We start from the raw sequence: 13929 nt of genomic DNA, 5'->3' as shown, positions 1-13929 counted from the left end.
TAACATGGAATCTGGCTGTCATTAGGCATTGATTAACTGAATGCTATTGCTAACTGTTACTTTGAACATCCATTTGCAATGATTCTGGCTGGATATACTATTGTAAATTTGTCACAATGAATGCAATTTGTGCACAATGTGTAAATACACTTAATATTAATTGTTTAGGCCTAATTATTTGTAAAGTCACAACACATTAGAGATGTGTGTAGTTCTTCACAGATTTAGCCTCTTCATTTTGCTCTCAAATGCACCAGGTTGACGAATTTTACTTTAAAATGTACAAAATCTTCTTCCGGGGGAGAATCCCCCCGGACCCCCCTTGGGTAGCTTGGCCCCCCCAAGCTAGTGGCAGGCCCCCTCTGTAACTTGGGTCTGGAGCCGGGCCTGAGAGCTGATCACCTGGACACATTTTATGGCGAAATTATCTGATAAACTTGTCTGTGCAGCTCTGTGGTGATCAGCTAATGTCTTCGCATTGTGATTATGATTTAATGCATTATGGAAGATAAACGCTGGAAGGCTGGGTAGCATTAGCTGACGTCATCCAGGCTACAGTAACATTAGGCTATTATAGTTATGAAACGCTGATTCAAACGTTACAATAATAAGACACAATAGGAGCCAGTTACCCTACTGTAGATAGAGAGTAATTTCAGACCACCAGATATCACCATATTTATGTTATTAAATGCTGTAACGTTAACGGTAATTCTCATGTGTATGGTTTATTTATAAGCATTCATTGATTGAAGCAGAGTGCTGGTCGGTTAAGTTTCTCTGTAGTCATGTCCTCTGCTCCAATCTTCGTTCGTAGTTTCTTCTGTCTCTCGTCCAGCAGCTGCAGATGTCATCATTATCCACGTTATTGATTATTATTTATAAAAAAAATCTCGTGTAAATATTTTGTGAACGCACCAATAGTTAGAGAAGGAAACCTCTCTTTGCATTTTATTTTTTAATAAAAGTAGGCTACTTGTGATATCTCACGTGGTCGATCATCATTGCAAATTTATGTGAACAGCTAGGTTTAATGACAAATATGGAATATCACCCAAGGAAATACCACGGTTTAATGCCAACAGATAAACCATACAGATTTGTTGTAATTGTGAACACATAAGGGAGCAAAGACATGGTTTTCAAGTATAACACAATTGTGCATTTCGGTATATTCCTACCTCTTAACATCTAGCTAGCTAGGTTGGATCTGGAATATGATATCGGCTTGATACATTTGATTGTAGCTACTCATACAGCCGTGTGGAGCTTATCTAGCTAGGTTGCATCTGGAATATGATATCAAGCCAGTAATGTAGCTAGCTAGCGTTAAATAGGTTTATCTGTAACCACGCTGAAATGTGAGGGCATTAACGTTAATATTTCTAGCTAGGTCAAACACACCTTAACGTTATGAGTGTGGCCGTTTTTGATTAACATTAAGTCCACGATCAAGTCTAGCATTTCGGTATATTCCTACCTCTTAACATCTAGCTAGCTAGGTTGGATCTGGAATATGATATCAAGGCTTGATACATTTGATTGTAGCTAATCATACAGCCGTGTGGAGCTTATCTAGCTAGGTTGCATCTGGAATATGATATCAAGCCAGTAATGTAGCTAGCTAGCGTTAAATAGGTTTATCTGTAACCACGCTGAAATGTGAGGGCATTAACGTTAATATTTCTAGCTAGGTCAAACACACCTTAACGTTATGAGTGTGGCCGTTTTTGATTAACATTAAGTCCACGATCAAGTCTAGCATTTCGGTATATTCCTACCTCTTAACATCTAGCTAGCTAGGTTGGATCTGGAATATGATATCGGCTTGATACATTTGATTGTAGCTACTCATACAGCCGTGTGGAGCTTATCTAGCTAGGTTGCATCTGGAATATGATATCAAGCCAGTAATGTAGCTAGCTAGCGTTAAATAGGTTTATCTGTAACCACGCTGAAATGTGAGGGCATTAACGTTAATATTTCTAGCTAGGTCAAACACACCTTAACGTTATGAGTGTGGCCGTTTTTGATTAACATTAAGTCCACGATCAAGTCTAGCATTTCGGTATATTCCTACCTCTTAACATCTAGCTAGCTAGGTTGGATCTGGAATATGATATCAAGGCTTGATACATTTGATTGTAGCTACTCATACAGCAGTGTGGAGCTTATCTAGCTAGGTTGCATCTGGAATATGATATCAAGCCAGTAATGTCAGGTCTCAGTCGCATTCACGCTAACCTCTTAACGTCTAGCTATAGCTAGGTTACATCTGGATTATGTATAATATACAGTATAATACTACGCTCACTACGTCATGACATTCACATTAACGCCTCCAAAAATCTACTGTAGCTAGCTAGCGTTAAATAGGTTTATCTGTAACCACGCTGAAATGTGAGGGCATTAACGTTAATATTTCAATTAGGTCAAACACACCTTACCGTTATGACTGCGGCCGTTTTTGATTAACATTAGCGTTAAGTCCATGATCAAATCTAGCATTTCGGTATATTCAGTGTGTGTGTGTGAAAAGGATGTTAGCATGCTAGCATTATTAGCACAGAATGTATACAGTCCATGGTACAACGTTAGCCCTTCAAGTCCTGAGGCGAACAGCACTGGAGGATGAAGTCTGCAGTCTGGCATTCAGTGTCCAGCATAACAAGCACGCCTGTTTCCTCATCAGGTTGGCAGCAGCTGTATAGATGATGACTGTTCTTCACAGCCACAAATATCTCTCCAGATCTGCGGCCATCTGCAGCAGGGATCGAGGTTTGGGTCCGTGTAGACAGTTGTCCTGTTCCTCTTTCATTCCCTGACCACCGTCACGCGATGTTCTCTCTTCTTGTAGCTGGTTGTAACCATTTGCGTGCTAGCAGTACTGAAATGAAAAGTGTTAGCTCGCTTGCTAACAACAAAGGTCGCAGAGCGATGACGCCATCTGCTGCACTGCGCATGTGCTCTGTGCACAAAGCTGGTTGGATGACGGTTGCGTAATGGAGCGGTCTATCGGGGGGGGCCCAACAACCGCAGGAAATCGTTTAGCACAGGCGGGGGACCAGACCATAGTGACTGAGAACAGGTCTGAGAGCAGGTCACGTGGGGGATGGGTTTACCCAGGCTAGGTGCCACTACCCTTTAGCGCACTCCCCAAGTTTTAAGCTGATCGGACGAACGGTTCTCGAGATAAACCACTTTTTGTGTTTGCCAATAGGTGGCGCTATGCCGAATAACACGGAATTCGGTACTGAACTCCGTCAGCTCCCCCTAAGCGCACACCCTGAGTTTTTATAGTCAATCTGACAAATGGTTCTCGAGATAAACCACTGTTTGTGTTTGCAGAGTCTCTGTGTGTGTGTGTGTGTGTGTGTGTGTGTGTGGGGGGGGGGGGGGTGGCATGGTATTGAAACATGACACAAATCGTGACTAACAGACAGACACCGCCACCAGCCCACGGCCATTTTTTTCAGGGTTCTGATTAGGGCTGCACAATTAATCGTATTTTCATCGTCATCGCAATATGAACATGCGCAATAAACACATCGCAAAGACTGCCTGAAACGCAATGAATAACAAAAGTGGTTTTATTTACATGCATCATGCATTCCCACTCAGCATCTGATCATTTTGTCTTGTGTTGTAAATCCAGCGTACACCTTTCTCTTACAACAGTGCGCTCCGCCCCTCTGCCAAAGCTCAAACACGCTGTGTGTAGTTTCAGCTAGAGTCAGTGTGTATTTAATTTCTTTATTCAGGGGGGCATAGGCTATGTTTGGGGCCTATGTTAGCATTATTAAAGCAGAAAGACATAGGAACTGTATAGCTAATATGCATACTTTAATATTTGTTTATTTATCGCAAGTCGTATCATCATCGCTATATTGAACAATGTTATCGCACATCGCAGATTTTCCTCATATCGTGCAGGCCTAGTTCTGATCCCACTCAAAAAATTTGCATATCATAACCGACTGGAGTATTGGCCTTGGCGGAGGTTTGCACTATCCGAGTAATATACACACCTAGGGGGCGCCGGTGCAGCACATCCCGCACGGTTGCTCTCTGATGAGAGGGGGGGTACCTTTCTCTTAATGGAGCTACAGTACACTACTGACAATTAATAGGCAACTGACAACTAAATCTGCTCCACTGACAAGCAATTGGAGAGACATTCATCTTCTAAACAAAGTTTAATATGTTTTTACTTTTTCCCCCACTCACCATCATCTTTTGTTTTTTCACGTTGCGGCTCATTATCCTTTGGTTTTTGGGGGGAAGTTACCAGAGGTAAATCATCATCTGAGCTGGATTCAATGCAGAGATCTGAGACACAAAACGGTATATATTAATATCTGTTACATCAATTAGTAAAGAATAAGGCAACTTCTTTGCCAGTACATTTTCCAATCGGTTCCGATTCCTTTTATTTAACAGCACTCTCTAAGTGCTTAATACAAATTTCATTTTTCATATACTGTCTTACAAATGCCACTAATATTTCCATTTGCCTAATTAATTAGGCAGTGAGATCTGATGTAATTATCAGATCAAAGTAGGGCTGCACGATTAATCGTATTTTCATCGTCATCGCGATATGAAAATGCGCGATGAACACATCGCAAAAGCCACGTGTTATCGCAAAAAAAAAAAAAAAAAAAGTTTTTTTACAGTGCACCTGCACACAACATGCAAGATACCGGCTGAATAAGTGTCCAAATGTTCATGTCATTCTGGCCAATACTCCACTTCTGTTATAACATTTCAGTCTGGAATATGGAATATCTTTCAATAATCGTTATGACTAAAAGGCTAAAAGTAATCTCACGTGTAAGAAATGACTGTTCTACATTGAAGTAAAAATGTAAATAATTAACTTGTTGGTTTTGGATTTTTTTTAGCTTCAAGAGTGCATTTTTGTTCGTATGACCCTCAACACAGGCTTTGAGAATCCCATGCCACTTACTGATACGTATGCTTAAATTAACACACTCATATTGCAAAATGAATTTAGGCCCTCACTGTAATACTTCAGAAGTTGAATTTGAAGTTCAGCATTAATACATTTGTCATTTTTTGTCTTAGATTTACCTTTGTGTGTTATTGCAATATAAAACTACATAATTGAGAATCGATTCTAGATTCTGGAATCGAGAATCGAGAATCGTTGGAATCGAGAATCGATTCTGGAATCCAGGGTGCGAACTACGGGGGAGCTGGGGGGGCTTTGGCTCCCCTTAAAGAAGTAGTAGACCCCCTGAAAGGCTGACTTGTGAAATTTGGGGGGGTCTCTAAATTATTGACTAATATATATTACCCCATGTATTTTCTATTTCTTTTTCTGTACCTTCATAGTGAATAATGCGTAAAATTACGCTATTTTAATCGTATGATTCAGAGTGTGCTCAATCACTGTCAAATTCACTGTAAGCCCCTATAGACCAAATCAGCGGGATGTTTACATTTACTTCCGGGTACCCCTGAGGTCCACACATTATAATGGCGGTGGACGGCACAAACTGACGTGTTGAAGACAAAAACAGACAAAGAAGAAGAAGCTAAATTAAATTAACTTGGCGTCAGTAGCTCTGTCTGTAATAACCTCGCGTCACCAGGCTCTTCTCACGAGTCTGCAAAAAAACAGCGAGTTTGACAGACAGACAAACGTTATTAGCTAGCTAACACTACATAAAACAAACACAGAAGAAAGGCTAGATACGTCGGACAAGCATGTTTACCAACCGTTTAACCATTTAAATTGAAAGTAGTCGGCCGAAAACAGCGAGAGGGTTTGACAGCATTTATTTGACAACACGCACATTTAAACCTGCCGCCTTCCCCAAGTGGTACCCGGAAGTAAATTTGTTTACATGGTGACGTCACGGTGATTTGGTCTATAGACCAAATCACCGGGATGTTTACATTTACTTCCGGGTACCCCTGGGTCCACACATTATAATGGCGGTGAACGGCACAAACTGACGTTTTGAAGACAAAAACAGACAAAGAAGACAAAAATGGTTCGTCCGTGTTGTGTTGTTGTTTAATATCATTCATAACAACACTTTCACTAACGTTAGTGGAGACCAGACTAGCTAATTTACCTGTTGGACCAGACTAGAGTAGACTTGAAGCTAAATTAAATTGACGTGGCGTCAGTATCTCTGTCTGTACCAGGCTCGCCGAGAAGAGCCTAGTGACGCGAGGTTACTCTGTAACGTTAACGACTGCAAAAAAACAGCGAGTTTGACAGACAAACAAACGCTATTAGCTAGCTAACACTACATAAAACAAACACAGAAGAAAGGCTAGATACGTCGGACAAGCATGTTTACCAACCGTTTAACCATTTAAATTGAAAGTAGTCGGCTGAAAACAACGAGGGTTTGACAGCATTTATTTGACAACACGCACATTTAAACCTGCCGCCTTCCCCAAGTGGTACCCGGAAGTAAATTTGTTTACATGGTGACGTCACGGTGATTTGGTCTATACCGACATGCATGTTATTCTTATCATCACCACATCGAAGCGTGGCGGCGCAGGTGCAAATCAAACGTCACTCACGCGGGCAGGTCAGATTTAAAACAACAGCAAGATGACAAAAAATAAAACAAGGCAGTTTGACAAACTTTACATTCACGAAGAAATGGAAGCAGCCGTCAGTTGAACAGCAACAAGTCGCTTCTACTTCAAACGCAGATGTGGAAAAAGTGACGACGAGGTGAAGCTGGAATAGCCTCCCTCTGAGTCCTCCCGCATATGGAGGACTGTTTGTGAGATGGAATGCGTCAGGAACTTCACAGTGAGTGGGACATGTGCGTTATGGAGTGGATAAAAGTGTTGGGCAGAGATATCATGTTCTTGTGAATGTGGATGCAGTGTATATGGAGAGCAGTGCGCCCGTTTCGCCTTTCTGTGCTCTCTCTCACCCTCCCTCCCTCTCTGTGTCCTCCCTTCCTCTCTGTGTGCGCAGCGCGCTTTTCTCTCTTGGAGAGAAAAGTGGAACAGACAAGAGCTGTATCCGTGTCTCTGAGCGTGCTGATTTAAAATGAGTTATACCCCTAAATTGGCCTTCAAATTGCCTCAAATTTCCGCCGCCGCCCTTCGGACGGCGGCTGTAGTGCCCTTTTATTAATTTGAGCCCCTCAAAAGTCGGCTCCCCCGAAAGCCACAGTATAGTTCGCACACTGCTGGAATCGGATCGTGACCCCAGGAATCGGAATCGGATCGTGGCTTAGCCGGATCGGAGCACCCCTACCCATTCATATTTTTGTTTATAAAGCTTTTTTTTTATTTATCGCAGGTCATATCGTCATCGCAATATTGAACAGTGTTATCGCACATCGCAGCTTTTCCTCATATCGTGTAGCCCTAGATCAAAGCCATTTCTAAACATGCAGAGAATTCCTGAACATTCCCAGATGCTACCCGTTCGGCCTGCAAGCTTAGAAACTGTCCGGTATGAGCACAGAACATTACCAGCTCAGCTCAGCACAGTTAAGACACATTTGACAGGCTCATTTCACTGTTTGCTTTACAATTCAACAATGTGTCTCTGTTTTGAAAAAGTTACTTCACTTTGTTTGGTATAATATGCCACAAGACTATTCTTAGTGGTTTTTCTTTTATCAGTTGCCCTCACCCCAGTTTAGATCCTCCCATGACTTCTTCAGCAGCACTAACGGATCTTCACCCTCACCATCTAAGCTTGAATGTTCTGACAGGCCACAGGACATACAACAGGACAAATATCATGAGTCTCAAAGATCTGAGACACAAAATGATACATATTAATATCTGGCACATCTTTTAGTAAACAATAAGGTAACTCTCTTTGCCAGTACATTTTTCCAATTCATTCTGATTCATTTGACTTAAAGGATGGCTTTTCCGTGGTGAATATGAAGATCTATTAAATGTAACGTGGGTGGCAGAAATCCTCCACTTCCCACAATGCACTGGGCTCGTGGTTTTCTAAGTCCACGCCCACCCCTCAGGTATGGCTTGGCTACTCTGGGTAGCTAGCATTAGCATAGCTAGCAGAACGGCTACATTACAGCTCGCTTGGATCTGCGAGTTTGCAGTCGCCATTTCAAAGAGGAGGACTATACGTGTACGATCCACACTGCTAAGGAGTAAAATAAAAATGGATCAAGGCTTGATATCATAATCCAACGTGAAATCAGCTGAGGGGTTCCATCCAGAACGAGACTGGCTCAGCCTGTTTCAAGGGGGCTGTTTGCAGTGTCTATGCTAACGTCAGGCTAATTGTCTGACCTGGTGGTCGCGTTTGTGGTGGCTTTTAGTCAATATTGGACAGTAAATATGCCTTCTTGCGATGCAGTTGGTTGTATTAACCGTACCTCAAAGAAGGGTGGTTTCCGCTTTTTTCGGGGGTGAATGAAGTTGTCGGTGGTCACTGCTAACGTTTGACCACGGACTGTAAATAGCGTTTTACATAGCCATCTGTGCTAATAATGCTAGCATAACAGTATCGTTCACACACTGAATATACTGTAACGAATCAGGTATTCGTCCAAGGAACCAGGAGACTTGTAGTTGGTACAGGCTTTTATTCTTAGCTCATTCTCATAGCTCCTAGCGGTAGCTGCGCTGCTAGCTATACACACAACCAGCCAGCTCCCTCACATAGCTTGACTGGCCACCACGAGACAGGAAGTGCCACTAACACCGTCTGGTATGCTGCCTTCACGTAACGTCGTAATCCCCACAGACATGTCAAACCCTGAGTCGCTACATACTCCTCACCCAACAAAAAGCCAGCGCCCACGCTGGCACCCACAACCCACACATATCCCCCTGTACCAAAACACACCAACACCAATAACATTTTTCGTCAACCCCCCACCGACATTCAATTTCCCCACAGTCTTTTCTTATTAGACCACTTATTTTTCTCCATTCCACCACCACCATCATCATAATGTCTAGTTTACATTAGGCACTCCATAATGTCTAGTTTACATTAGGCACTCTATAATGTCTAGTTTACATTAGACACTCCGTAATGTCTAGTTTACATTATTTCTCCTCTTTTTCACACATTTAAACCCACATTTCAATTCAACACAACCCCAACATTTACATTATTTTGTTTCTCTTTTCCCATTCATTTAAACCACCATTTCCATCCCCCCTTTTAAAGCTTCTGTTCCACCTGAAGCACTCTAGTCCCGCTCAACCCCCAGTGGGGTTAGTCCTCCGTAGGGTGACTCTCTTCGGCCCCCCCTCTGTGCCCTACAGTTATCACACGCACTGCAGTAGCTCCGCACATCCTCTTTTTGTTTGCCCCAGTAGTAACGTTCACGAACACGGCGGAGTGTCACTTCAGGCCCGACATGACCGGACCCAGGGCCCTTGTGAGCCCACCTCAGTACCAATTCTCGCAGGTAACTGGGTACAACCCACTGGAACCCATTTTTCCCATGCCCTGTCTTCGCCAACATCCCCTCATCCAGACGCAGGTCCGAAAACATGGCCCACAGTCCCTTCGTGGCACCGGAAAACATGCAAATCTCCTCCACAGGGGGCCTCCTCCACACCGGACCGATATCTGCGTCCTCCTCCTGTCTGCGTATCCACTCCTCCTCGTCGACATCCCGGATGTTCCTGTCCTCGTCTGTCAGGTCCACTTCTGCACAGTCCTCCTCGTCTTCCTCCACCTCTTGCACTCGGTCGTCCTCCCGTCCCCCTCCCCCAGGGGGCGGCGTGCTCAGGGCAGCAGGGCGAACACCACCGGCATCCATCTCCACCTCAGCTTTCTGCACAGCAACCGTGGGGGGTGTGTAGCGGCTAGGTTGGGCCGGCTCCTCCGGCGGTAACCCCTCTCGCTCACCTGGAGACACGAGCGTCGCTCTCCCGACTGTAACAGCGCTGCAGATGATGTCCCTCTCTTCCCTCTGGCTGCTCCCCTGGAGCACCGTTCTCATGACCGTAACAACGTTCTCTTCTCCCCGGCCGCTCACACTCTCCCCAGCCTGTGTCTCCCCTCCGGCCTCCACACTCTCAGTGCAGTCTCTGGCTAAGTGCTCCGGCGAACGGCAAGTCCAGCAGAGTCTCACCTGCCCGCCGCCTGCACGTCTCTCTTCTCCCGCTGTCCTCCGGTCCCCGACAGCCTTTCGACACTCTCTGGCTAGGTGTCCAATCGCTCCGCATAACCAGCAGGCTCCCGGCCTTCCCCAGTACCGTTGCTCCGCGTACCTGGTCTTTCCCCCGGGACCGCTGCGACACCACCTCGCTAGATGCCCAGGTTCCCTGCATGTCCAACACAGTCTCTTTTGCGGCTCCTCTGGCCGTTCTCCACGCTGCGTTACCTCTGTGCTCAACTCGTCCACACGTTGCATCACCTCCCGCAGCATTCGCAACAGCTCCACTGCCCAGGCAGGAGTCGCTTCCAACAGCCGTCTGACTTCTTTCAACAAACGGGCTTCCATGCCCGCCAGCACCGAGCTGATCCCCGTCGTCAGCTCCTCTTTCCTCCCGTTCAGCGACGGCCATTCTCCGTCGCGCACCATCGCACGTGGTGCTCTTAGCAGTTAGCAGTTAGCACCCCTGGTAGCTAACCTACTACTGCTAGGTCGCTCGAGCCCAAAAGCCGTCTCACACACAGTCTCTTTTGCCGTTCCTTCTCACCCTCTCCCCTCTCGGCCGACACTGCTTTACTTCTTGACACCAATGTAACGAATCAGGTATTCGTCCAAGGAACCAGGAGACTTGTAGTTGATACAGGCTTTTATTCTTAGCTCATTCTCATAGCTCCTAGCGGTAGCTGCACTGCTAGCTATACACACAACCAGCCAGCTCCCTCACATAGCTTGACTGGCCACCACGAGACAGGAAGTGCCACTAACACCATCTGGTATGCTGCCTTCACGTAACGTTGTAATCCCCACAGACATGTCAAACCCTGAGTCGCTACAATACATTACCGAAATGCTAGACTTGTTCATGGACTTAATGTTAATAAAAAACGGCCGCACTCATAAGGTTAAGGTGTGTTTGACCTAACGATAATATAAATATTAACGTTAATGCACTCCTAGTTGTTTAGCTAGCTACGCTACCTAGATGTTTATTTTTAGTATTACTGTAAGATTCATAAGCTAAATAATTTCATAAGCTGAATAATTTAATGCATAAATAAATCATACGTTACTGTAACAGGCATTCTGCGATTAACGTTAACGTTGACTTGGATTGATTCATCAAAACTTTCAAAATCCTTACTACTGTACTGACATCAGGTGACAAGCAGAAATGTCAATTCTTCTAGCAAATCTAGGTACATTTCAGACTTTAACGTAGTGTCCAGTCTTGTCTGAGGTGAATGCAAGTGAACTATATTTTTCAATCCTGTCTTTGAATAAAAGTTGTACATTGCGTTATACTTGAAAACCATGGCCCCTATTCTCCCACAGGCCTTCGGCGCTAAAACGCGCCTTAAACGCAAAAAAACGTGCCTTGCGCCTGCCTCGGGAAGATATCAACATGGCTTTACGCTGGCAAATGCGCTTTAGGCGGAATGGGCATGGCGCTCTCCCTGAATGGGCGAGAATGGGCGTGTCGGCCTTAAATGCCGGCCTAATGATATCTTCCCAACTGGCGTAAATTGCTTTGCGCTTTTGAAACCAGGCCTATTCAGTGCGACAGTTGCGAGGAGCGCTCTTCTGCCTCTCCCCTGTCACCCTTCTCTGTCTCTCTCTGAAACCAGGCCTATTCAGTGCGCCAGTTGCGAGGAGCGCTCTTCTGCCTCTTCTCTGTCACCCTTCTCTCTCTCTCTCTGACTCCCTCGCTCAGACAGACACAACACACTTCCCATAGGAAAAATAAGTTGTAAGTTCACTGCCTGGCATGTCCCAGCATGCATTGTGGTACTCCATTTCGCTACTAAATAGCAACCAAATGAGCCGAAATAGATATAAAAGGTAGATCTAAATAATGTGTAATGGTAACACAACCTGCAATTGTAGAACATTTCAATATTGGACCAAATAAAACATCGAAATGAAAACACCACCCTATGTGAAACATATATGTCCTCCTGGGCCTATATATATCCCTTGTCGATTTAACGTGACTTAGATAAGTGACAGCGGAACGCGCTTCTACTGTCATGTGCTATACTGTGATGTCCGCTCCAATAACTTGGCCCTACTTCACATTTAGTTTTACTAGTTAGCTCCAGACCGATGCGGGCAGAAAAGATGGCTGACGGAGTGTTTTGATTTTGGAGCTGTGGAGGTGCATGGAGGCCCCCTAGAGGCGGCACACACACAAAAGAGTTGTAGTTCTAATCGACAGAATTTCCGCATGTGTAATGTGACGCGTTCGTGACGTAAAACGCGTCAGAGCGGTGCATTGTGAATGGGAATGAAAAGGCAGTACAGCCAAGAGGGTTTACTGAGGGGAGGTAAAGGCTTCCCATCTACTCATACTACTGGCATTGTAAGGATACAAATCTGGTTGAAAAACGGTAAAGCTTGGGGGGTACGGTGGTGCAGTGGTAAGCGCTGTCGCCTCACAGCTCGAAGGTCCTGGGTTCGATTCCCACCTGGGACGCTGTGAACGCTGAAGGAATGCGTGCCCGTCCACATGTCCTTGAGTGCCCACCGCCCGGGTGGGGTCGTCAAAAGGGCCTTTCTGTGTGGAGTTTGCATGTTCTCCCCGTGCCTCCCGGGGGTTTCCTTCATAATAGGAACCCCCTTCACCAAAACATGCAATATCCTGGTTGCTAATGTGGTTCCTCCTCTGGTCGTTAAGGGTGCCTGTTCGGAGGGAGGGGAACTGGTTGGAATAGCGTGAACCTCCCACGTGCTATGTCCTACCGGTGAAGCTTCCCCTGTCAGGTGAAAATAAGTGGCTGGCTAACTGCCCATGTCTCGGAGGAAGCATGGAGCCAGCTTCGGCTCTCCCTAGATCGGCAGAGGGTGGAGTAGCAACCAGGATAAATAAATTAAATTAGCACTAATGGGGGATAAAAATGGGATAAAAAAATCGGGGGAAAAAATCTTTAAAAAAAGAAACGGTAAAGCCATCCTTTAACAGCACCTTCTAAGTGCTTTTCCAAGTGATGTGAGCAACATTAGAACTGGCACCCTGCTTCACAGTCGTACAATATAGCCACAGTCTATTGGCCAATGAGAAGAAGCACCACTGAAGTGATGTTTTCCTCTCTGTCACCATCAGAGTGTCCTCATCTACTACAGGAGTCTGTCTCTGTTGTCCTCACCTGCTACAGGAGTCTGTCTCTGTTGTCCTCACCTACTACAGGAGTCTGTCTCTGTTGTCCTCACCTACTACAGGAGTCTGTCTCTGTTGTCCTCACCTACTACAGGAGTCTGTCTCTGTTGTCTGGAGATTGTAGCTCCCATGCTATGATTCATGCTGCTTTCATCAGACAGTCCTGCCAAACAGAAGTCACAGCAGCAAAGGCTTCAAAACAGTTTTCCTCAATATCAATCAATCAATCAATCAATCGATCGATCGATCAATCAATAGATCAATCAATCAATGAAGACTTTATTTCAGACTCAAGGTCCATATGAAAACAAAACACAACATTAAGAAAAAAACCACACAAGCAGTAAAAAGCCAAATATACAGTGCCTTCATAAAAGATAACTGTACTATGACAGCACCACCCACATCCCCCTAGCCACTCCCCCTACCCACCCCTCCAATCCTGACTCCCTAACACAGGGGTGGGCAATTATTTTTCATGGGGGGCCACATGAGAAACCCAGATTGTTGCCAGGGGCCGAACAAATATTGTCATGCCGTAACCCATGGATGGGTAACTTTGATGATAGAGAGGGCCACAAAAAATGTCCTCGCTACCAGGTTTTGCTGAGGGCCAAACGGCACCAGTGTGAAAAATTTGGTGCATTTGAAGCCACGTTTAGA

This window comes from Poromitra crassiceps (assembly GCF_964638095.1).
Source record: "Poromitra crassiceps genome assembly, chromosome: 13".
Taxonomy (NCBI): domain Eukaryota; kingdom Metazoa; phylum Chordata; class Actinopteri; order Beryciformes; family Melamphaidae; genus Poromitra; species Poromitra crassiceps.
This window is presented reverse-complemented; position numbering follows the sequence as displayed.